At 42.4% G+C, this 26,946-nt stretch overlaps 1 protein-coding gene across 4 annotated transcripts in view; it reads right to left on the bottom strand.

The window, feature by feature from the left end:
• Nucleotides 1-26,946, bottom strand: part of LHFPL2 (LHFPL tetraspan subfamily member 2) — a 119,012-nt gene that overhangs the window by 40,294 nt on the left and 51,772 nt on the right. For all 4 annotated transcript variants that reach the window (XR_010793949.1, XR_010793950.1, XR_010793951.1 and 1 more), the window contains exon 2: nucleotides 22,355-22,422. The gene's annotated coding sequence lies outside the window, so the exon portion shown is untranslated. The remainder of the gene's footprint in view (nucleotides 1-22,354; nucleotides 22,423-26,946) is intronic.

Raw genomic sequence — 26,946 nt, 5'->3', positions numbered from 1 at the left:
TAAAGTAAAACAAATAATTAAATAAGCAGAAGCCAGCCCTGTTCCACTAAGTGAATTTCCTCTGTAGCCTGCCTGCAATAACACCCCCCTCGAAAATCAGTAAGGTTTTCAGCCCTACCCAGTGCCCAGTTCAATTTAAGAACTTCTGTTCAAACCAGATCACTCCCAAGATCCACCTGGCTTTGCAGGTCTCAAAAAAGTTCACCTTATCAGCTGAAGCCTCTGTTTTGATCATTTTTAGTGGGGGGGAGGCTGCCTTCTGGAGCATTTGTTGAGCTCCAGTTCCATCACATCAGGACCATTCTGGTGGCTTCACATTCCCCTTTGCCTGGCCTGAACACCAGCCAAGGCACGTTTGCTTACTCGCGAGTAAACACGACCATGAGGCTTAGTTTCACTTTCCATAGGGCTCAATACATTTGTCTGCTTGGAGGGAGGGACTTCCTTCTCATGTGTTTTTGGGGGGCTGCATTCATTGGATCAGGACCATTCTGGTGTTGTTGGATTCGTCTCAGCCTGCCCTTTCCGACGGACTAAGGCATGCTTGCCTACTTGCGAGTAAATGCGCGATATGGCTCAGTTTCACTTTCCATAGGGCTCCTTGCATTTTTTGTTCTCCGGTTTTTTGCCCATAACTTTTGATAGAAAGGAGATATTTCACTCCAGTTTTTTACACTGCATTCCACTGGAAATTCCACATCCAACAGTACATAACATGATGGTATTACTCCTAACTACCATGATTTTAGCTTGTCACCCCCAGTGCATGTCACCCCCCATGTGCGTCACCTGGTGCGGCCTGCACCCCCTGCACCCCCATAGCAACACCACTGTGCACACCTGCCACCAGTGTGTAACTGACAAGTGAGCACACTAAATACTGAAAACTACAGGTATTACAATCAACTTTATTAGAATTCACCTGCGAATGTCAATTTAGAATTCACCAAATTTCAGACATTCACTGTGACACATGTGTGCCTACACATACACACAGTCGCACAGATTCAAACTGTTAAAAGTGTGCATGCATGTGCACACACAAAGTACTCATTGACAAAGAAGGCATAAGCCATCCCCATCGTTAAGTGGCACACACCTGTATATGATTCTACAATTCTGTGAAGAAAAGTTATATTGATGCAAAGCTTACAGAAAGCTTTTCCATTTCTGTCTGTTCAATGAGAGGAAGAAGGCACACTAACAAAGAATGCTTAAGTAACTTGGTCAGGACACTTAGGGATTGCATTGTAATCTCCTCCACAAAGAAGAGATCTGTAAGGAAGAAGCAATTGCTCCTATATTTGTAATAACACATTTGAGGTGCTACTATGGTACAGAGAAGCTGCAAGTCTGGATTACAGGCTCATTAACACTACCATTTTGGGAGAAGACGGCACACTGGCCGCTCACACTTTGCTAGAAAGAACCACAAATCCACCCCAATCTAAGCAATCTATTCAGCCCTAAAATGGTAAAAAGAGTTCTGACACAAGGTCTTGTACAGCTGATGAGAAAATGCAATTATGTTTTAGGTGTTTGTTTACAAGGAATAAATTGAACAAAAAAATAAAGAGGAACAGGAAAGAATGAAGAAGGTATCTGAACATTAAAGAAACAGATGAGTATTTAGGCTTGCAATGCAAACTTGGCCTTTTTTCATTTCATGTCTGCTTGGTCTTGAGTTATTTTTGTTAAAGAGTTGCTCACAGGGCACCTGGGAAGAAACAATATGTAGGAAGCAATTAAAGACCAAGCGGCCTTGCAAAGGAAAGAAAACAAAAAATAAGACACACAGCTGTGCAGATGGTAGAGGAGCAGTGAAATGATTTTGCGCCAAACACTTGACACAAGGTGGATGAAATTACAAGGAACGGAGGGGGAAAAATTCAAACTAGCAGGTGGTAAGGAAAGATTACCAAATCAAAGTCAGAAATGGAACTGTGTTCCAATATAGCGAACAGGAAAATACAGAATTTGATAAATATTCAAGTAACAAAGGGCATTTAAACACAGCCTAAGAAGGATGTCTCGAGATAAAAGCAAAGGAAGATGGTAACGGCTCAAGGAGATGGAAATGAACTCAACAAAAGAGGTCAGCTTGTCCATCACACTCCACCACACGAGGGCAGTGTTACGTCAACTGAACTCTGCTCATAATAGCAGCCCATCATGTCCAGGTCAGGTGCCAGGATACTGCCCTTCCAAAATAACTTTGCCTGTTTGCCTCACGCTATCTACCAGCATGAATCTTACTGCTATGGGGTGTTCAAAATTAGTGGGACCCTGCACTAATTGTGATCTTAACTATTGTTATTACAAGAGGTGGAAAAGAGGCAGAAATATATATGCACAGGGTCACTGAATTAGAACAGAATGCCAGCTTTACATGAACCAAAATCATGGGTTGCCTTGATAACTTTATATCAAAAGATGGGGTTCAGTGTCAGGCAACGCTGAAATTAAACTCTGAGTGAAAACTTTGTTCAAGGTCTTAGTTTACAAAAAGGGCTTCTCACAGGAGTTGCCAATAAAAGTGCATCCCACTCTAGAAAGTCCAGATCTTCTCCCACTGCAGTCATTTGACTCAGATTAATGGATATAAGGTGCTGTAATGCTATAGAACCACATCCTATCCGGAAGACCACCCAAAGGGATGTAATAAAGCACTAGAGGATAAGCGGTCCTCCTACAAAGCAGGAATGGAAGAGGTGAAGGTCTAATGCAGATTATGCAGCTGTGTTAGGGGGAAAAAGGAGGATATGAGGAATAATAATCAGAAATCAAGGAGAAGGTATTGCAGAGCTGTGCTCAAGAGAACTCAGGAAAGAAAATCACAAAGTAAAGTATACATTAAAAACAAAATAAGAATGAAGGACTTCAGCTAACTAGTTGGTGCTTCACAGCAAAATGAGGAAGATGGCCCCTATTCATGTTATCTACAACAGGCAAATAGTAAAGGTGGCTAAAGGCTACCTCCTTACCTCAAAAGAAGCAGCAAAACAAACACACCTCAGAAGAGGGAAAGGTGTATACAACACATCTTAAAACATTCCTGGAGTCCACATTTGAAGGTGACATCAGAACACCTGAATGATGTGTTTTCAAAGTGATTAGCTGAGAAAGCTACATTATCTGCATATGACCAATGACTCCAGTGAAATGCGACACATACAAGAACAACCAAAAAATCTTAAATATATCAGTGAAGAAAATGGATGAGGAAATAGGATACTGTCACCATGGCTCTAAGCACTTTTGTCTTGATGCAAGTTCTACTGCATGCCTCAGTATGACTCAGAACGGCCCTCTGAAACCTTCATAAGTCACTGCCTGTTTTCAGAAGCAAACTGAAAGTGCCTTCCAAAAAATGGAAGTAGCTTATGGAGGCTTCTGATGGCCATTCTGGGGCCCACAGAAACCTATAGAGTGGGTCACCAGAAAAGGAGAGGCCTCGGGAAGCTCCAGTAAGTACTGGGCTTCTGGAATGGCTGCAAACCAGTGCAAGGGTGGGCGGAAGAGCCCATACGACAACCCACTGTGCTTGGATTCGCAAATGGCCCACACTTTGGGAAACACTGGATTATTCTTACGTCTGAATTGATGTTTGATGCTTTTGATTATTGAATTACATGCTTGATCAAGAATTCATTTGTTTTTTTAGAAACTGTAAGTATAAGCCTTGCTTTAAAATGTTTATATTACATTTTCATTTTATACCATGTTGTTTTTAAGATATGCTTACTATAGCTGAAATTGTTAAAATCATTTTAAATTTTTAAAAATCTGATTTATTCCACCCTCTTTACAAGTTGCTGATTGTTCAGAAACAAATAGGAGACTCTTCCTCTCTTTGAAGCAAGTAGCCCATTCTCATCTGAGGAGTGGGGCATACAAAAGTCTGGAAACGTCTACTACTAAATCAGATATATAGCTATTATATTGTCCTTAACTCTTAAATTAATAAAGCCGTGGAAGAAAGTCTTTCTTCCTAAGTCTTTTGCAAGTCACACAACGTCTGGAAAGAATTAGTTAAAAAAAAAACTCTACCTTGCTTGTTTCTCTCTGTAGATGTCATAGTTACCCCAATAGTATAACAAATACTAGATGCTGTGTATGTGTGTCTTATTCCCTATCGTAATTTTAAGAATTCATCATGAACTCATTTCATGTTATAAATGGTTTTATTCCAAGATGCATAATTTATTTTACAGATGTTTATGCTTTACTTCTGAAAAAAAAATCCCACATAGCTTTATTGCACACCCACCAACATTAAATGGCATACAGTGCTGCTACATGTGCATTTAATTTAATCCTTTGAGAACGAACTCCACATTCACATACAAGCCCACGTGGAAGCAAGCTACACTGCAATATTGGTACACATGATATCTAAGAGATGTCATGCCAGAATCAAGCAGAAACAAATCTTTATTATTTTATCATAGAGAGCAAGCAGTCTGAGTTCTGTTTGGTTTCTGCTTCTTGCATTTTTAAATTAAAGAATTCAAATTAGATTCTCCAGAACTGACTCCACAATAAGATAGCTGGGCTTCAGCTAATGGGATTTCTTGCTGGTTCCAATCACCCATCTCAAACTGTTTCCCCTCCTCCTTGGCACTGTGCTGCTTTTTGCTGAACAAACCTCAAATGCTGACTGCCTAGCAACCACCCACAAAGTTCTTGTAACCCATCCCTTGGGAATCAAAGTATAAACCACAGCCATATCCCTGAGTAAGTTCATAATTGGGTGGATCAGCCACAACCCTTCTGAACTGCTGCTCCAAGGTCATAATCTTTTCCATCCATCTGCGGCTCCCACCACGTCTCTTCGTGATGTTATTCATACAGGGAGAGAGAAGAGGTGACCAGTGGGTAACCGGTGGGTACAAAAGGGATGTTTTCAGCAACTGTGCATACTGCCTAGAACCTGTCCAATTCAAAAAGTGCACTAGCATGTTGAAGAATACACCATCTCTAACAAACAGGTGCCATCATATGATAGGTTTTTAACTTAACGTTCCTTAGGTTGCACATATGGATTTTTCTTAAGCAGAAGGATAACAGGAAAGATATTTCTTTAAAGCCAATACACTTTGCAAAAAAGGAAAACCTAACTTCAAAACCAGCATTTGTCAAGTTTTCAATCCCATAAGGGTATTCCCGCTGTTAAGTCTGAGTAATAACCTTTTCACATTACCAAGGGTCTCCTTTTTGAGGATTAGTTCAGAGATATAACTAACGTGTCTTGGAAACAAAACAAACTCATTCTGTTACTAAGGTTTTTTTCTCTGCTTGTCTGGTATTCAGGAAGGGAGACTCTGATTAGCAATCTTCTGAAAAAGTACTTAAGATGGTCTTATTTTTTTCAAGTGAGGCTGGAAAACAGCTTATCAAGGCTAAAACAAAAACCTAGTTAATGGGGAGGGGCAACACACCGAACTGTACTGAAACAGTGGCATTTTATTTTTTAAAGAGTCCAACATGATCCAATTTTGTAGCTGGGGGATAGGGTACTGTGCTCCCAGGCAACACTCCTCGGGGGGAGCGGGCGGGGGGGGTAATGCTGCCTGCAGCAATAATGGCCACTCTGAAAGTGGCTATGACAGTAGACTCCTGCTCCCCAGTCACAGCGGCCATCCAGAGCGGCACTCAGCCTAGAGTGGCTGCAAAGGTCGGAACAGAACTTACAGTCACACAGAGTAGTGCTCAGCCAGTCCAAGTTTTGCTGTGAGTGGGAGGGAACAGGAGAACCTGTCCTCTCGCAGCAGTTGTGCACCGTTCTGAGTGGCATGCAACCGGAAGTGACTGCGGAGACATCATCATGTCACTGCAATTACTTCTGGGTCCGGGGTGATATTTGGAGAGATGCTCCAGGGTGGTGCAACAGCTAGCTGACATACCCACTGACATACCTGCTGCTGACATACGCTGCTGACATACCCACAGGAGAAATGCTGAATTAAAGGTTAACCTGAGTGGGTGCGCCAACAGAGGAGCCACACACTGCTAGAGCCAGTAAATGGGCATTGGGAGGAATGGGGCAGGGAAGGGGAGGAACAGGGGAGGCTGAACTGGAGAGCGATAGGGCGGATCTTGGTGGCACTGGCATGCACCAGGATCCTATCTCCGTTTCTTCCTCCATTCCCTCTCCCTTACTCTCCTTAGTTCTGCACCAGCAAAAAGACTGGCATATCTGAGGAGGCACCTGACCCAGGGTAAGGGAACAAAAGGTTCCTTAGCTTGAGAAGAACTCCATGACTGCCCTCCCTCAAAGGATGCAGTGCACGTTTTGTTGGTGCAGCTGTATCTGCAGGGGGTGTTAGTTAGGACTGGGCTGCAGAGCAAACAGCTGCCCTGTGAAAATAAGCAATGTACATTCATATTCAAACGTATAGACAGAAGATAAATATATTCAAAACAAACAGTACAAGCTAACTTTATCTATGCTCTGAGATTTTGCAGAAAATGTGTAAAATCAATGCAACTATCTGAAAAGTATCAACTGTCTTGAAAAGCCAGCACACAGAATAAGTTGTTCACTCATACCGATTGCTTCTCTGTTTGAACCTAACCAGATCTCATCAATAGTTCCTTTTGATATCCCCTCTCATCATCCACTATTTCAAAAGGACAATTATGACTTACTCCCCCCCCCCAAAAAAAGGACTATCAAAAGACATTAATAAGCTCTTGCAAAGGGTATACAAAAATTTTTAAAAAGCGATCTTGCTTTGTTTCTTCACCTTGGGCTCACCGACTATGTCATCCTACCTGCGCAGAGAAGCACTTGTAGCTCACGATGTGGAAAACTTGTGTGAAATAAGCATTTGGAGAGCCTCTGCTAATATGAATGGCTGCTGAGAGTTTGGGAAGAAGTGACACACCTTCACCACTTACAACGCTTTCTTTCTGCGATTATTTGTGCTCATGTGAGTTCCACCAAGTGTTTGGCGATGCTACACATAGCCTTTCCTTTTTGCTCTCTGTTCTATATGTAAAGAGATCATGCAAGAGCAGGAGAAAACTGCCATACAAAGTTTGCTCTAACTAGGTTAAAAGCATGCAGTTTCACTGCAAGGATAACTGCCATGCAGTCAATCAGGTTCAGAATCATTCTGAACACTGCAATAAAATCTATGCACTTGGAGCTTCCTCATTTTGCAACATTTGGGCTGTTTAACAACAATCTGGAAAAAGTTTGTTTTTCCTAGAGTAAATTCCCTATCTGTAAGGAAGGGATGTCATCATGTTCTGGTTTTTATTATGCATCTAAAAAAAATTACATAGAATGACTGCAGTAATGCCACGTCTCCACTGAAAATCTAGCAAAGAAATGTAATATAAAGTCAGTTTCTGTGAATCTAAAATATGATGACATTGAGTAAATAAAATGGCTTTCAGAGAGGAACCAGAAACTACATTTCTTCCCCAAAGTGATGAAAAGCTCCAGGTAACAGCTAATCCGCAACTCAATTAAGCCAAAATATATGAATTTCAGTTGATTTACCTCTAGAGCCTAACGCTTGTAGTGCCAGCAAATAAGTGCTTACAGTTGAATGCATTCCAACTGCTGTGCCAGGGCAATGTCACAAAATATGTTCTGCTGGCATTGCAAGGACCTTATACAAGTACTGCAGGAAGATACAGCAGCCAAGATAATTTAGGAGTTTTTGTGCCAATCCCACTGAAGTGTTTCAGTTTAACACGGTTGTGGACTGGAGGCAACAGAGCTAAAATTCTCTGACACATTCAACAATTGCAGGTCCCGGAACAAGCTCAAGCTGTTTAAATGGGGTGAATCAAATTGAATCACTGTTCAATTATTTTTGTATGCAAGTTACAGCCCAATCCTATCCCCCACCAGACTATGTGATGCAAAGGCACCAACACAGTACAACAGCAGCATGCCTTTTGTGGTATTGCACGAGTTATTCCAGAGATATTCCAGAGTTATTTGTGGTATTGCAGGAGTTATTCCAGGAGTTTTGTGGTATTGCACGAGCGGATTATTTTATATGTTTAAAAAAAAACCATGCACTGTGATATCCAAAATCTTCCCAACAAACTGCAAGTATATACTTTAAAATACAGGTGTGCGTCGCTTAACAACCTTCTGCTTAACGACAGACCGCATATATGACAGTGGTCAATGTACAACAAAGAGGCTCTTAATGAGGCAGTCAGGTCTCCTATAACCTGCAGCACCGCGTCACAACAAAGAGGCTCTTAATGCAAAGAAGAGGTAATCTATATCCAGTAGCTTGTGCAGCCAGCCCTTGTCAGGCAGGGAATGTCTGTTTACACAACAAAGGCACTAGATTGGGTTTAACAGCCTAATGGCATAACAACGGGGATCAGAGAATGTAACCCCATAATTAAGTGACGCACACCTGTAATTCTCAACATTTATGGCAATAATATATTTGCTTGAAAATATTAAATTTGAAAAAATGCAACAGCTGAAGGATAAAAGCTATACGTCCTTAAAAGTAATTAAATGCAGACATTCGGACATATGTGAGCTTAAGATCAATGAAATAGCTGGTTTTAAGTACACCCTATCCTGTGCTGGACTGCAGCCTAGCTTCATGCTGTGTATCCACTTAAATGGTAACATTTGAAATAAAACTGTCTTGAATATACTGCAGTCATTCTTATCGCTGTGTCCCTAAGGCAGCTAGATTCAGTACAAATGGTCAGAAGTGCAGGGTAGGGTGTCTGGAGCAGGAGGTGGGTGATCATAGAATCACGGAATATCAGGGTCGGAAGGGACATTGGATGATCACATCCTCAGATGTAAAACTGCTGTATTGTGTGTACTAATATATACGTGTGCATTCCTTCTGTGCATAACACACAATTGCTACCATGTTCCTGTTCAAGCAGACAATGTACACTAGGGATATCACTTTTAAAGCCCAATCATATCCTGGACCTTTGGCAATGGATCTTTCAATCTGCTGCCATAAGCCCAGTTACAGCAGTGCAAAAGTGCTACTGTTGAGTGCTTTGCAGTCTTCAGTGGAAATGATTAGAGGTTCCATGCACCCACCAACAACACATACAGGCTGCACCAGAATGGCAGTGGGGCAGGTGGGCATTCTGGGGGGAAGTCAAGACAGTTCGGTGCAGGAATTGGGGTGTTTGGGGTGAGGTAGATCTCAGTAGCAGCACCATGTGCGAGATCTTATCCCCCTTTCCAAGCCCAAGCCCTGATTCTCCTCGGACTCATGCCAGCAAGATACCTAGTGTGGGTTCAAGGAGAACCACTGATGGCCAAGAAGTCTGTGGAGAGTTAACTATAAAGTATTTTACTTACATCCCCTAGGCTGTCTGGTCGTCGTCCCCACCACCACAGCATACACCAAGTACTCTATTGGCAGTGCTGCACGCTATGGTTTCAGCTGTCAATCTCTTAATTTATTTATTTTAAACAACTGTGCATATTTTTGCTTATCATGGAGTTTTGTAACAAACAGAAAGTTCTGTAGAGTACTGCAGTCCAACTCCCTGAGTTATGTTCCAACATCTGATATTATGCCAGGCACTGTCCACCCACACTTTCAAACTTATCTGTAATATGTTACAAGTGAGCTTTCTGAGGGTTTTTAAAATTATTCCTGGCTATGCCATGCCCTTATATACAGAGGAGCGCCCGTATTCGCAGATGCCGTATCCACAGATTCACTTATCCACAAATCGGGTCCACCCCCCCCCCCCACACACAATTCCTCTGGCCTTTTAATGCCTAGGTAGGCAATACCTAGACAGAGTTGCAGACCCACTGCAGAGTTACAGCAGCCTGACAAGTCATATTACCAACCAGCTAGCAGCACAATAGGCAAAGAGCAGTAAGCTTATAAAGAGAAGGACAATCTTTTGAGTAGAAATGACATCAAATACTGGTGGGTTAGCTCTCCATCACAAAAGGCTTGGAATGTTACAAAACCATTCAAAATCAAGAATGGGCAAGGGGATAGGATATAGGTGGTGCTGCCGCTGCTGCTACCACCCCTTCCCGGACTTGATCCACCTCTCCCTGCCCCACTCCTCCCCTTTCCTGCCCCAATCCCCCCCAATCCATGCTGATTTACTGGTGCCAGGGTTCCCCTTTCCTACCCACCGTCACACAGACCTGGCTGCTTACTGCTTGCAAAAGTGGCCAGACCGTGCTGAATGACACATCACACTTTGCGACAGCCGTAATGGACTTTACATTGCTGGAACACTAGTTTCAGAAGGCATGAATTGGTTAGTTAGGTGTTAGAAGGTTAAAATTTGCAGTTCTAAAACTAGCGTTGCTTAAGAAACAAACAAAAAAAAGGTATTACTTTTTCCTTATTCCTTCACCTAAAATAATCCTGAACTCCAACAACAAATCAGTAGTTAATAGGAATGAGACAAAGAACACATGGCCCACAACCATTCACAATATTTTCTTATCACTACAGATTTCTGTTAGAGGGAGGAACCCTGCTTGATATATCAATGATGACTCACAAGGGTTATTTATCTACCATCTTACAGCTCTGAATTTTTAAAAGAATCCATCATTTTAAGTTAGGCACTTTATTACATCTCTCTCATAGTAAATTTTTTAACTGTGGTTTGCACCTATCCAAAACTCTACAAGAAAACAAAAATACCACTATAATTACATCATTTCATACTGTCCCAACAATCCTTTGTATAACATTGCAAAAGATGTGTCAAATTTAATGGTATTCCATTTGTAAAGAAATGTGTACTTACAGCACATAATTCTCCTGTCCTGTGTGAACAGAATTTAACAAGTCCTTCTTCGGTAGACTCTTAGAAAAGTTATTGGGATAGAAATTCATAAACCAGAGAGTTGAAACATTTTTTTGTTCTTTTCTTAGTCGGAAATGCTGTGAAGAAAACTGATTAGGCTACTACTAAATTTCAAACAAGCGATTGTAGATGACATCTGTGATGATTCCTAAAGTTGTGCTGCTAATTTCAATATAAATGCAGACCACTAGCACAACAGAGAAATCATGCTGGAATCACAGAATAAAAACATTAAACAAATGAGACAGTAAGTAATGTTTTCTATTCCAGTCTGGTGCCAGGTCCGTGGAGGCCTTGGGTCCTCAGAGGTGTGGCAGAGCAGCTGCGTTGGTGCCTGCCATCTTAATTTTTCAATAAGGCAGTGTGCCTGTTACTGCTAATGTTCCTAGCAGCAGTGGGTATACTGATGATAGGAAAAGAAAGATAGAAGGCTCCAGTAGTGGAGCTGCTGTAATGTTCCTCCACAAGGATTTAGGGATTTAACAAGGTTTTAACATTAGCCCAATGTGCTCTCCAACAGCACTACTGGTGACATGTCATCTTTGATACATTCTGCCTCTCCTCCTTGCAATAATGCTAATTTAGCTTTCCTGGCACTATAGGGAACAGTCAAAGATTTCTGGGTCCTCCTCTCCCTCCCACAGTGACTGCAGCAGGAAAGCTAAGTGGATGGCTGCCACATCCATCTCCTTTAGCATCATTATAAGAACAGAGGCACTGAAGGAGGAGGTGCCCAGCTGCCACTGCTGACCAACAGCACTGATCAACTTTCCCATTGAGCCTAGTCCCCCAGCAAGCATTCTGGATTATGGTTAACAGCAGCAGCAAGCCTCTTTCGGTGTGTGGAACAATTTTGGTTTCCTGAATCTCTCACACTGCCATTTTGATTTGGACACTGAGGAAATAAAAATAGCAGAGTACAGTAAAAGATAACAATGCTGGCTGGTGCTGTTGCTTATCATCACCTAGTAAGATTGGGAGGCTTACAGGATGGTGCTGGGCAGCAGGGGCAGCACTGAACCTCTTTTGCCTTCTTTGAGGGCAACTGAGATGGGCCCTCAGTCATATTCTGACTTCACCATCCTCCAATGCCACCCTTGTTTGTGTTAACCACAATGGGCTTCTATCATCATCATCACTAGTGTCACAGCCCACCAGATGTTTGGAGACTTGGATTTCTGGGTGCTCAATTTGAATGTTACCCAAGAATTTAAAAACTGATGAGATGTTGCTGTATAATGTTCAATGTTCCTAGTAGTTTGACTCGTTGCAGTTCAGCTGTTCTTGTCAATGCCTCTGTTGGCCAGATACTTCTTAGGGGCCTTGGGGATTGCAACTAGTGCACAATGACAATAGGGGTAGTTGTTTTCTTTCCCCAAAGACACTGTATTTCAATTTCCAGGTCTTTGAATTTTGTGATCTTCTCCAATTGTTTCTCCTCCACTGTTTCAATTATCACCTGGAATAGCCACATCAATAAGCATCACTTGTTTCTTCTTAACCACAGTTATATCTGGCATGTTGTGTTCCAATTTTTTATTTGTCTGGAAGTCCCACAAGATTCTGACCTGCTCATTTTCTATCATCTTTTCAGGCATGTGCTCCCACCATTTCTTTATAGATGTTATTCCATATTTCTTGCACAAGTTCCAGTGGAGCATTACAGCTATTTTATTGTGGCAATTTTTGTAATCACTTTGTGCAATTTTGCTGCACCCACTTAGAACGTGATCAATTGTTTCATCTATTTCTTTACAGAAAGAAATAGATGGGCATTATTCAAGGTCTTTTCCACTTCTGCCTTCATAACATTCATTTGTAATGCCTGATCTTGTGCTTTATTATGCCATACATCTAATTGATTTTTCAGTTTGCTCACTGTAGGTTTCTTTTGTTTCATTAACTTCTATTACATCCTCTTTATAAACTTCTGCCAACATTTTTTTCTTTACTGTTCTTGATGTAGTCCTTAGGTGCCCTCCTTCCTTCCTCCATAGTTTGTTTTACTTGCAATAGTGCTCAGCCAAAGAAGGAAGGCCCATAGCCAGGGAGACGGACCAGGGACAGGCTGCACTTGCTCCCGGTGTGGAAGGGATTGTCGCTCCCGGATTGGCCTTTTCAGCCACACTAGACGCTGTGCCAGAACCACCTTTCAGAGCGCGATACCATAGTCTTTCGAGACTGAAGGTTGCCAATACAAGTGCTCAGCCACCAATACGCTTTGAAAAGTACAGTCAGTCGATGTCACTGCAAAGATGAAGGGTATGTTTGGGTGTCAAAAACTTTCTAGTCCTATAGTCAAGTGCGTCTAATTCTGTTTGAGTCCATTAAATAATCCTTGCACTATATCAAATCCAGGTATGGCCCAGGTATTTATGATGTGATTGTATTTCGAGCATTTAGTTTCAATATCAGTATTTTCCGTACACGTTTTATGTTTTTGGCATTGATTTTCTTTTTCACTGTAGCATGCTGAACTCCTTCAGTTTATAAAATTCCAAGGTTCTTGTAGCTTTCCCCCTTATCCAGGCGCCTTTGATTGGCTTTCCAGGCCTTTGATTAGCTTCCCTTACACAAGCTGTATTCCTTCAGAGTCAGCAATTTTTCCTCTTTTTATTGATAGTGTTGCACATTGTCAATTCCAAAGTTCACTGCTATGTCTTGACTGTATTTAGTAGTGATTCAATTTATGTTTCTGTTTCACCAGAAACAGGTGGGGTCTCTGTAACCATGGATTATGTATCCACTGATCTGGTTCAACACGGGTCTCCTGACCCTGCATCAAGCCAGACTTGGCCCAACCTGAACTCTCTGAAGGCAACCGGAGTTGTACTCTAGAGCAGTGCTCTGGTCACCTCCAGAGGGCTTTCTGAAGCCTGCAGAGGCTCCGCCCGCCAGCCCACCCACAGCCTCTACAGCAGTGGTTTTCAACCTTTTTTGTCTCATGGCCCAATGACAAGGTACTAAAATTGCCAAGGCACATCATCTGTTTTTTTACGATTGACAAGGCACACCATGCTGTTGGTGGGAGGCTCACATCCCCCAATGGCCCTATTAATAAATGTCCCTCCCTCAAACTCCCGCAGCACACCTACAGACCATTCGTGGCACACCAGTGTGCCATGGCACAGTGGTTGAAAATGGCTGCTTGACAGGCTTCAGAATGGCCGTTACACCGAAAAAACATGCACGGCCTCTGCGGGCTTCAGAAAGCCCTCCAAAGTCACAGCTCCAGCCACTTTTGAAGAGTTTAAAGGGGACGAGACCACAGGTTTCCTTATCTGCAGTTTTCGGTATCCACAGGGGTCCAAGAACAGATCCATCACGGATACCAATGACCCACATGTAATTTCAAATCATCCATGCACAGCATATTTGAAATTCTTCCAGCTACTTTTGGTATTTCATGGTGTTGGTGTAGCAGTAGCTGAAGACTATTTATAGTTAATATGTCCACCTGGGAGATTCGTACTGAATCTTTGGTTATATTTATTATCAAACATACATGAAAATTCCTGTGACCACACTCATTCACTTGAGTAATATCTCCTGGCTGTGCACATACAAGCAACAGTGGAAGAAGAGTTTAAGCCTATTTCAGTACTGGAGGCATTTCCCCTGTCCTATCATTGAGAGTGAATGAAGTGTGGATTGCTTTCAGGGGATGCTTTATTTCTTTCATGAAAATATATTTACGTTTTGTTACAAAGTGCTTCTGAAATAGTGCAAGATACACAAACAACACCATAGCAACGTCTATGGGTATACCACAAGCATTGCACAAGTGTCTCTTAAATGGCTACCAAAGGGTAGAAAAGGGAAAAACCCACTTGTTTTAGTTCAGAGAAGATGCATATTTGAACACGAGTCTGCACTATAACCCACCTTACCAACCACAGGAAGACAACAGCATATACTTATTGTGCAGAATTACTCTGAAACAAGTCAGAAGATAGGAATTATTTATGTTGAAATCACAAACATTTGTAACACCTACCTGTAATGCTGGCCTATTTCATGATGTTGCACGGGTATAGCTGCTGGTGCACTGATCAGACATGCTTACTTGCAGTACTACAAATCTCAAGGTGTACAGTCGAGGTTATATATGGACAATAACTGAGCTTTTTTTAGTTAGGGTAAACTATCTGTTTTTGACACTGCTGAGATCAACAATGGAGTAAAAAATAGAAATAATTTATTTAGTAACTCCACCTGGAAAGAGAAATAATTTCCTCTTCATCGGCTGTTTAAATTATTCCCACTCACTTCTGTTTCTCAGGGACACAAATGGAAAGAGTTAGATATTTGAACAACAACTCAGTTAAAAATGCAGATGTTTCAAAAGTTGTTGAAAAGAGCCCCTGTCACTAACTATATCACATCTAAGCCTTGCTTAACCTTTTAAGTGTAGTTTTCTAATATTTAACAGGGGGATAGCAACAGCATCCCTCCCAGTGGCTGTTTGCTGGTGTCTCTCTTGTGACTTCTTTTAGATTGTGAGCCCTTTGGGGTCATGGAATCATCTTTTCATTTCTTTTACTATGCAAGCAACTTTCAGAATTTGATTGTTGAAGGGTGGTATTATAAATATTCAATCATCACCAGCTCTTCATACGGAAAAACAGGCTGATATCAAATGTATCCAACAGAAGGAAAAGACAGATTCCAAAGGGTTCAGGTGATCAGATGAGAGAGCCAACCTGAAAGGTATTATGTTTATTGGTGCTGGGGGATTTCAGTGTTCATACTGAGGTCCCCAGGGTGGGTGAGACTTAGGACTGCATAGCCGGGTTTAGGCTAGTGACTGCCCGTTACCTCTATATGGGGTTGCCCTTAAGACTCTTTGGAAATTGCACCGGATACAGAATGCTACTGCCTGTGTGTTTGTGGGAGCTCGACAGTTTGACTCTGTTGGACAGCTGCTCCAGCAGCTACACTGGCTGCCTGTTTGTTTCTAGGCACAATTCAAGGTGTTGGTTGTAACCTTTAAAGTCCTTGACTGTTTTGGGCCAGGGTATCCGAAGGAGTGTCTTTCCCCATACAGGCCAGCTAATTCTCTGAGATCTTCGGAAGGGTCCTTCTTTGTGTGCCCCCCTTGACTGAAGCAAGGGCAGCAACAGTGAGAGGAAGAGGTTTCTCAACGGTGGCTCCCTGAATGTAGAATTTCCTCCCTGATGAATTACAATCAGTCCCCTCTCTGCACACTTTCTGATATGGCTTGAAAACTTTTTAATTTCAGATTGCTTTTTGTGGTGGGTAGGATGTGGGGACATTCCTGACAGTTGAGGATACTAAGGGACCTTCTGGACTTTTTTCTGACTTTTTTTACCTATCATCTGCTTTTTGTTTGATGTTTTAATCTGTCAATTTGACCACTTCGATTTTTAGGTATTTTTTAATATATGTTTTATTATGTTTTAATTTTGTTTCTAATCTTCTTGGAAACCGCCTTGAGCACCAGGCTATCAGACTGGGGAAATATGGGACGTAAATCTTCTAAATAATTTTTTTATGATTTACTACAAAAAATATATTCTGTTTTAAGTCCAGCATATATCATCATCATTGCCTTCCTCAAGGACACAAAAGAATGAACGCTCCCGTATCCAGAGGGGTTCTGTTCCGGAATCCCCCCTTGGTTAAGTGAAACTGTGGATATGGGCGACTGCCTTCCCCTTCCTCTGCAGGGTCCTCCAAATCCAGCAGAGGCAGTGGACATCAGGCTCAGCGCCCTACAGCTTAAAAAAAAGTCACTTCTGGTTTCTCCATGAAACTGGAAGTGGCTTTTTTTAAGCTCTAGGGCTCAGTCTGAGCCTAACAGAGGCCACAGATGTTTACAGCCTCTGCTGGGTTTAATTTCCATCACCTCCAGAGGGGGCATGCGGGAGGCCCGCAGAGCCACCTTGGGTGCCCTTCAGGGAGAAAGGCGGAATATAAATTGAATAAATAAATAAATAACCTATCTGCAGATAGCTGAATTCACAGATACAGGATGCACGGACACAATTGCATTGATATAATATGGCACACACTCCTACTAACTGTTGTGGTCCTAATAGTTCTTATGCCTTACTGTTTTAAAGAAGTATATTACTACTAATACTAATAATTTGTGAAACATCTAAAAAATATTGGAACTGGACAAAATACATCAGATTTACATTATAATTTAGACAAACTTTGCAGAACAAGTTTTGATAATAGGACAAATGAAATAACATCAGAGTTCACAAAAAATCAACAATATTACTTTTGGGTTGGAATATAACTTATTTATCGGATAATGGAATAATAGTGCTTTAGCAAGAGGCACAATAGCTAAACAATAATTTCCAAGAAAGCAAGCCTTCACACTATAAGAACACCTGAAATATAGATGCAGCTGGTGTGCCTTATAAGGGTGGAGTTATAGTTTGTCATAATTTGCTATGGGAAGCAGAAGCCTTCCAGCTGTACAAATGGCGCCCTGGCTTCTCTCCACATAAACATTTCCACCTGGTCTCAATAGAGTGAGTAGGAGGCAAAGAAATGATGTAATTTCCAAAGCACTAGCAGAGACAAAGCCAGACAACCAATCAATCAGACCCCAGCAAGCCCATACACAAGCCCTCTCAAATTACCACTTCACACCAAGAACCTGCTGAAAATGTCCCCTTTTAACATCTGCTAATCAGATTGCTTCTAAGGAGTTTGTGACAATTAAAAGTGTTATTGCAGGGAGCAATGTGGAAAGAAGGTGGATATCACATGTCTACAGCTGGACCTTTAACAAAACAGATGGACTGTATCTGAAACAATGACTGTGTTTCATATCCAATTATTAAACAGTGAGAACTAGGCCTTGTGCTACTCATCAGTAGCTCTTACAGCACAGTCACCAAGATCAAGGGTGGGGAGTATACTGAAATCCATCACCACCAGATCCACCCCTTCCCACAGCCTCCCCACCCCATTCCTCCCACTCCTCTGCCCTGTTTCGCCACCTTCCCTGTCGCTGCCTTACCTACTTTGGCGGGTCCAGGCAGGTCCTGCTTCTTGCGGCAACACTCCCAAAATGGTAGCTGAAGGAGCTCTGTGCACTCCATTGGCAGCCAATTTACATAAACAGCTACACATGACAGCCCAATCTGCAGTAGGATTGGGTTGTTAAGCTTTCATAAACTACAAACCCTTCATCAGTCTAGTGCAGGGGTGTCCAAACTTTTTGGCAGGAGGGCCACATCATCTCTCTGACACTGTGTCAGGGGCCGGGGGGAAAAAAGAATTTACATTTAAAATTTGAATAAATTTACATCTCTGATAAATTCATATATGTAACTTATATAAATGAATGACAGTCTTGCAGTCACTCAAGGTCTAAAAAAGGCCTTGCACAAAGCACGGCCAGGCCTTTCCTTCGCTGCTGCTGCTGTATCACAGATGTGAAACAGCAAGTAGTGGAGGGAGCCCTCGTCCCACAGGTCACGCGAGAGGTCGAACAGTAATCCTCACAGTGAGAGCAGTTGCGTTGGGCCAGCATGGGCTCCAGCAAGTCTCCAGAGGGCCATGGGCTCATTGGAGACTGGGAGCTCCCTGTGGGCCGGATTGGGAGCTCCTGAGGGCTGCAAGTGGCCCCCAGGCCGGGGTTTGGGCACCCGTGGTCTAGTGGGCTGTAGATCACAAAAATCTATGCTACAATACATGTAGCAGGAGGCATTTCCCTCCACGTTGCTCTCACTGCACAGAATGGCTCTGACAGCAAGGGGAGACGCAGTGTACAGGGCGCATTGAGGTGCACTGCAAAACTTAGTGCTCTCTCCCTTCAGGAATGCTACTGGATTGCAGCAGACTCTCGGGGTAGAGCAGCTCCTGTTTCTATAGTGCAGCAGTTTTTGAGTAGGAACAACAGACTTAGATGTGCTTTATTAAAGTGAGCATACACCAACTTCAAACTGTGGTTTTAGAATCTGGTTTGTTGGCTTCAAACCACAGTTTATGGGGATATCAAGTGTTGGTTGAAACAATAACACATGAACATCAAGGTTATACATAACCATGGTCTTGAACTATGTGTGAAGCCAGTCTAACATAGCTAGTCTCTCAGTACTTTAAGATCCAAATGAAGTGAAGCTAAACATCTGCTTGCTTCACAAAGGACGCTGCTTTAAACAGTTGGAGCACAAGCAGCAGTTTATTGTTGCACAATACCTAAAATGTTGGATAAGACCAACACTGAAGAATAGTGCCTTAACTGCTCAATGAAATAAAGAGAATTAAAATATTTTGAAAATGAAAGCAAAAAATAGTCACCAGAGGACACACTCAAGAGAACGCTACTCTTGAAAGAAAATGTCATGAATGTTTATATTAAAAGAACATAGCATGTGTGCTCCCCCCACAAAGAACCTTTTACTATTACATTTGTAATGAATTTGACAGCCTCAGGAAGTGACCTGAAATTCATCCAATCTCCAGGAAGAAAGATGCTTAACTTGATCTGGAAAACTAGTTCAATAGCTGTTTTCAGTCCCCCGTATTGAATTTCCTTTTGTTCTTCCCAGCACTGACTTTTCCCAACAAACAAACAAAAAACATTATCTGCCGGGAAGAATGCTTCCCTTATTTAATGAACATTTCAAATCTTTAAAAGCTACTCAACTGAATTTTAAGTTCAAACGTAGTATATTCTTCCATCACAGACAAAAATATTCTATGAACATGTTTTATCTTGAGCTACAGTACTGTTTTTCTCACAGATTAAAAAATATTTAACAAAAGTACAACTGAATTGCATCAGTTAACAGATACAGAATATGAGCCATGAGAGAATTTAGAATCATATGACGTTTTAAGTGAAACCACATATGTAAAAGTAATTAATAAGAAAAGGGACTCATTAATAATGGGCACGGCACAGATCGGTATTGTTTTCAAATTGTGAGTGCATTTTACATCTGTCTCAAACTCTCCTGGCTCCCTTGGCTGGTTTCCACAGCTCACAGTTTGGGAACCACTGGCCTATGAACATTACTATGCAGATGGTAGAAAGAGGTACAGAGAAATGAGGAAGGAGCACTAACACAGTGGGTGTTAGTTGTTAGGCCAAAGGGAGGCATCCTAATGCTCTTCCTTTCTAGCCCAAGGGTTGCACGACACGTTACATAATGATTGACCCTTACGTGATTGTTTTCGTTTCTTAAACATCATCTATGGGCATCCACCTTACTACTGCTACTTGCTTTGAGAAGGAAGCCCATGAGAGCCAATGAGAGTTTCCCTTCTGGGAAGCACTGGGGGCAGCAATCCACACTACAAATGTGACCTTTATAAAATTATTAGACCTCACAGATTAGTCTTTATTTAGTCAATAGCAGCCAACTTGGCTGGCACCACGGATCAGCACCATTGCAGGAGGACAGGAGGACGTTTAACTTCACAGTTTGAATCTATGGAGTAGAGTGGAGAGAGAGAGAGAGAGAGAGAGAGAGAGAGCGCTGCTATTTACACTGCTATTTAATGGAGAGTTCCCTCCCCCGGATCAACAGCAGCTGAAGTGTGCTCCCATAGATTGCAACTATAACCAGGTATGTTTATAGTCATCCTACCCCACTGTGGTTCTGACTCACATACTGTAAATGTCACATGTAGTTTGGCCCCAAGCTAAAACCACTCTCCCATATCTTCTGCAGGGAAAGATAAAGACAAGTGACTACTTGGCTCTAATCTTGCTCAAGACAGAATAGAAAGGGAAACCCCCTGCTCCGTTTCTCTCCTCCCCCCACCCCATATCCATGTATTATGAAGCACAGGGGTTTTCTAAGCTACATTTCATGAATAGTGCTCCCTTTAAGCTGCCCACCTGCACAGTTCCAAGCCAAGCTCTGCACAGCACGGAGCTAGGCAACCCAGAAGTTTGGCAACAACTTGTCATGTCGTCATTACAGTTGCCACAACATGCAAGAGAAGCAGGGCTCTGCACATTGGCACAGACTCCTTGGAACATAGTCCATGAAGCCCACCAGTTCCTCTGAAATGGTGGACAAACGCGCTTGAAAGATACTTTGACCACAATTACTGACCTTTTCCTGTACTGAAGTATTGGAAGAGTTACATGGCATTTGCATATGGCAATAGTGAGGCCCAACAGGCTTGGCCAGCACTAGTGTAAACTTGCAGGAACTGGAACATAGCATTCCCCATCCCCTGAATTCTTTACAATGATCCACAGTGGTCATCAACAGGAAAGTAAATGTGAAATGGATTCCCTGAAGTTACAATGTTTGGAAGTCACAGATGTCCAAACATTCTAAACTAGTCAACTTCTGATCCTCCTATGTCATAAATCTCCCACTTTATAAAAGCCAGCTCTTTTTCTGGACCACTTACAGCTATGATGCACAGCAAACAGTATTTGCTGTGTTATTATAATTGAGCATTATGCATGTTTTTGGCTACATGGCAAAGAGGTAGGTAGGTAAGTCCATGCATATGTGTGCTTTAAAGAAAATGCTGCACTGATTTATTGTTGGTAATTAACTAGTAATTTTCTGCTGGATGCAAGATGCTGATCTCATCTCACACAACAGCCTGTAATATACTCTGGGGATGAAGGTGCTTACAATATTAGAGTTATAACCTAGTAAGATTGGATGAAATCCAAGATGAGATCAACACTGTCCCACTGCTTAAGGTTGCTGTTTTCCAAGTATCAAATGTTTGTTCTTGTGAGATATGTGCCTTTATGTTTTGAAAAGCAGTACACATAATAGAAAAAGTATAAGCAAACTCCTCAATGAAATCAAAATAAAAGGCATATCAATTGCAAGGAAAAAAATTAGGAAGATGGGAGGATCTTTACAGTGAGAATCTTTATCTTTTCCTTACTTCAGTAAGAAATCTGACTCGAAGCACACCTCTTAGAAGTAATTGCCACTGAAATCAAGACAGCTTCCTTCCAAATAAACATATTCAGAATAGTGTGGTTGGATCCTATCTTATCCCCCTTCAGATGATGTGAAAACCTGTTCCTGCATCAAATCCCATGACATGAATCCATGTTGATCTGCACCAGGACAAGGAAAAAATGAGGGGCAGTGCAAAACCTCTGCCAAGACCTGTGACAACTTTTCTGTTGCACAGTCCAATTAAAATTGTCTGGGCTTGAAGGCCATACAAATATTTTTTGCCTGATGTTTCACCTCCATTTGTAGAGGGCATTTTCAAAAATTCCATGATCCAAAAATCACCACCATTCCATGGCAGTTTTCTGTTAAATGCTTGCTAGGCCCAGCCATTTCAAGCTTCTCCATGCGCAGAAACATGAGGACTAAGGTTTTCAACTAGATTCAAATGCAATATTATTTCTGTCTCCAGTGAAAAAACTTGATGTTCACCTATAGATTTCAAGAATGAAAAACCTAGCTAATTGAAATGTGTTCATATAATTTGAAGAACTGCTCATCATTAGTCTTAAAGAGAGGGCTTTTCATCTCCTAAGTGAAGTTCAGAGTTATTCAGCACATGAAAAAGAAGTTTTTTTTAAAAAAAAACTCACCTGTTTTGTAAATCAGAATATTTCTTTCTGCATAAATGTTGGCACAACTTCCCAAATGCAAGGTAAACCTGGAGAAATAATTTAAGTGTAATGTAAGACATTGTTACAATAGTCAAGAAATCACTCCATTTCAGTTACATCAACAATGAACTAAATTTGCTAGTCCTTAAGGTGGCACAGGACTAACACTGCTGCCCTTTGCCATAACAGACTAAGAGCCAATTTCCATTGCCAGTGCAGCTGTGCCAATGGGGCATGCACTGCATCCTGTGGTGGGAAGGCAGTCACAAAGGCTTCCTCAACACATGGAAACATTTGTTCCCTTTCCTCGGGGCTGCACTGCAGCTGCAGCAGTGCCGGAAAGTTGGATAAGATTGGGCTGAACACTGTTACCTTCCTTGAACAAATTTCACAGCACAGGTTGCAAAGCTGTAACTATTTCATTAGTATGACATATTTACTTCTTTGCAAGTTTTACATCTATCCCTTTCACAGTGAGAAACTCAACTCATTAAGAAATTTCAACGCTTTTTCACTCTTCCCTTTAAAGTACTTGAACTTAGGCATGACCTTGTATGATGAAACCCAGAGCAGCCTCAGAAAGGATGAGAAGGGAGCTATCTGACGCCTTCTTCCTTCTCCAGCCCTCTGCGCTTCTCAGTTATAACATCTCCAGTGTGCTTCCAAATGCTGCCCAGCTCATCACACCTTCCCACCCTCTTTGTATTGTGCAAAGAGAGCATGGTAAGCCATGCATACCTCATTGCCACCTTCCAGCTCTTCTAATATCTCTAGGGCCTGTTCAAGGCTGGCCACAACCAAAGTCACCCTAGCAACTACATTGATGTCTGACTCTTAAGTCTCCACTCAGTAGCATTTCCATTGTTCCAAGCATGACCATCTCAGATTATCTCTGGGGCCTGCCATTTCCCAGATGCAGGCTATTATACCAGGTCAGGGATCCCAGAGAGAGGTTTTCCAAAGGTCCATAAGGTCTGAATAACTCAAGAATCCAAATTCTGGTACAAGATCATTATAGTTGATTATACCAATTGCATGCCCGCCATAGACTTCTCTGGGGCAAATGCCCAAGGCACCGGCCGCTAGGACCCCACGGAAGCCTCTCTGAGGCTCCAGGCAGTTGTGGAAACTGTGCTTCCAGTTAGCTAACCGGAAGCACAGTTTATAGCACTGGGGAACCTCACAGAGGTATAGCGCTGGGGAACCTCACAATACTGTTGTTGTTTCCCTAGTGTGGGAGGAGGTTGCACGAGGTTTCATGAGCCTCTGGTGAGTGGGGGGGGTGGATTTCTGTGCGGGGGGCAGCGATAGCCCACAGGGGGGTGCCATCGCAGAGCTTTGCTCCAGGTGCGGGACTGCAGAGGTCCACGGTTGGATTGTACCCCTAGAAGGGGACTGATTCTACCCTGCTCCCTTAATTGGTATCACTCATCCCAAGATTAGCTACTGTATGTATCTCTTATTTATGTAATTGTGTTCCCTTCCTTGAGAGGTTTGAGTATTGCCCTTAGTTGTTGCTTTTAAAGGAAAGCTGTACATCTTTCTCTTTGGTAAGATCTTCTCTCTTTGATGCTGCCTTATATGCTTTTCTTGTTGGATACGTGTGTGTGTTTATTGTTGGCTGCTTCCATTATTGTTGATTTCATTATCTGTTCTGTTGCTGTACTGTTTTAATCAACTGATTTTGTAAGCTGCTCTGCATTTTAATGAGGAGCAGTAGAAACATACCATATAAATATTTCCTGTAATTTGGGGGCATGGTATGACTTTTTAAATTCCAATTTATATATATACACACAGAAAATACAAAGGGGTCCTGGTTCAGACTGCCAGCTTGAACCTTCCACCTCAGAAATTGTTGAATATACAACAATGTAGAGGTTTCAGATGATTGCATTTTTCTATTATTAAAAAACCATTATAAAAACAAACAAGTGACCCAAAAGAGGAAAGGGTCTGTCTCCTTTCCTCTCAGGCAGTTGTTTGTTTTTGCTTTTCACAAAACAAAGAACTAATATGCTAATTATTAATACATAAGACATTGCAATCCATATCACAAAACTAGCAAAGGAATGCCTCCCTTCAATACACAAACATACATAATGCATCACACAGAAGCTTACATTAAGGAAACAGTACAGGGAAATCATTTTACAACTCAACATATACTTCATATTGTATTCTGGGGAGTAAAAGCAACACTCAGTGTCTACGTTTACAGGAAACACGTGCCTAAAAATTTTACCTATGCACCTCATACTAAACATATTCTTTGCAACTACCAGGAGGTATGACCAGGCAGCTGATGTAGGACTTAACGAACAAGGAAATAGCACTGAACTTGATCTAACCTTTGCAAAACAAGACTACAATGAAAGAGAACATTCCACAATCTAGCAAATATTTGATTTTAAATATGCTAACTTGAAAATGCAATTCAAAAGCACGTGTATCATATTCAGCAATAAAACAATTACAGAATATGAGGCCGAGCACGAATATAATTTCCACGAGCAGCCGAGAAAATTTCTTTCTGAAATCCTGGAGAACTGCTGCCATTGGTGCTGGCAATAGAGAGCTAGATGAACCAATGACTTGACCCAGTAGAAGACAGCTTCTGATGTCTTATCATTCAAGTCTGTCAATGAAAGATAACAAAAACTAACAGCAGCAGCAGCAAATACTGGTAGACGCTGCCCCCCCCCCAGAAATATGTCAGTCCTGTTTTGCCAGCTGCAGTAAACCAAAGAACTAACTTCTAAGGGCCAGTTCACACATAATCCAGCCCAATCATATCCCCCATCACTTTCTTTATCACATGCAGCCATGCCAACAGAGGCTGTGCTCCATGCTGGGGTGGGGGAAGGGGAATCAGGAAGCCGGTGAGAGGCAGGGAGATATTTTCCCTTAATGCGTAAGCCCCCAATAGCTTATGGATCTCCTTGGACCTACCTACACTGGCTATATAAAGAAAGCCAGGGGAAGGGTGGGTCAAAAAATGGGGGATAAGATCTGGCAAGTGTGCAGTGGTGTTGCTAGGGAGTGCGGGCTGCACTGGGTGATGCACATTAGGGGGAGTGACACCACTACTGACCAAAATGTGCCACCTTTGTGCCCAGCCTTTGTGCCACCAATATGTGGAAAACACCCAGCTCTCTCTTTCTTTTCACAAGTTCCAAGAATGCTGTTTAAGTTCTGGGGCACTGTCAGGAAGCAGGGCCTGGATGAGGGCTAATAAACTGAAATTAAATCCAGACAAGACAGAGGTCCTCCTGATCCAGAAGACTGCTACGCAGGTATTAGACCCACAGTTTGCTCTCAATGGGGATGCATTCTTTCTGAAAGAGCAGGTTTGCAGCCTCAGAGTCCTAAGAACAGCCCCACTGGATCAGGCCATAGGCCCATCTAGTCCAGCTTCCTGTATCTCACAACGGTCCACCAAATGCCCCAGGGAGCACACCAGATAACAAGAGACCTGCATCCTGGTGCCCTCCCTTGCATTGGCATTCTGACATAGCCCATTTCTAAAATCAGGAGGTTGCACATGCACATCATGGCTTGTAACCCGTAATGGATTTTTCCTCCAGAAACTTGTCCAATTCCCCTTGAAAGGCATCCAGGCCAGATACTGTCACCACATCCTGTGGCAAGGAGTTCCACAGACCAACCATAATTATGGGGTACAAGCCATGATGTGTATGCGCAACCTCCTCATTTTAGAAATGGGTTAAGTCAGAATGCCAGATGTAGGGGAGGGCACCAGGATGAGGTCTCTTGTTATCTGGTGTGCTCCCTGGGGCATTTGGTGGGCCGCTGTGAGATACAGGAAGCTGGACTAGATGGGCCTATGGCCTGATCCAGTGGGGCTGTTCTTATGTTCTTATGTAACCATGTGCTGAGTAAAGAAATATTTTCTTTTGTCTATCCTAACCCTCCCAACACTCAATTTTAGTGGATGTCCCCTGGTTCTGGTGTTATGTGAGAGTGTAAAGTGCATCTCTCTATCCACTTTATCCTTCCCACGTATAATTTTGTATGTCTCAGTCATGTCCCCCCTCAGGCGTCTCTTTTCTAGGCTGAAGAGGCCCAAATGCTGTAGCCTTTCCTCATAAGGATGTCCTCCTGGACACACAGCTGTCTCTGCATGCTAAGGTAGCATCTGTTGCCAGGGGGGCTTTTACCCAGCTTTGGCTGGTGCGCCAGCTGCAGCCGTACCTATATGAGACAAATCTGGCAATGGTGGTTCAGTAATATCTCAGACTACTGCAATGCACTCTACATGGTACTACACTTGCAAACGGTTTAGAAGTTGCAATTGGTGCAGAATGAGGCAGTTTGGTTGGTCACTGGGGTTGAGCATGTGGAATCTGCTATGCTGTTGCTTTCCAAGTCCAATTCAACGTGTTGGGGATGACCTTTGGTGAAGATTGGTGAAGGGCATTGGACCGGGATACCTCAAGGACTGCCTTCCCCCATATATTCCTGCACATCCCCTGCAGTCATCAGAGAGGGCCCTTCTTAGGATACCTCTGCCAATCTGAAGCCAGGGGAATGGCAGCACAGTGTAAGGC

Source organism: Tiliqua scincoides, chromosome 2 (assembly GCF_035046505.1).
Source record: "Tiliqua scincoides isolate rTilSci1 chromosome 2, rTilSci1.hap2, whole genome shotgun sequence".
Taxonomy (NCBI): domain Eukaryota; kingdom Metazoa; phylum Chordata; class Lepidosauria; order Squamata; family Scincidae; genus Tiliqua; species Tiliqua scincoides.
The sequence above is the reverse complement of the archived record's forward strand: the minus strand, read 5'-3'. Positions and strand labels throughout refer to the sequence as shown.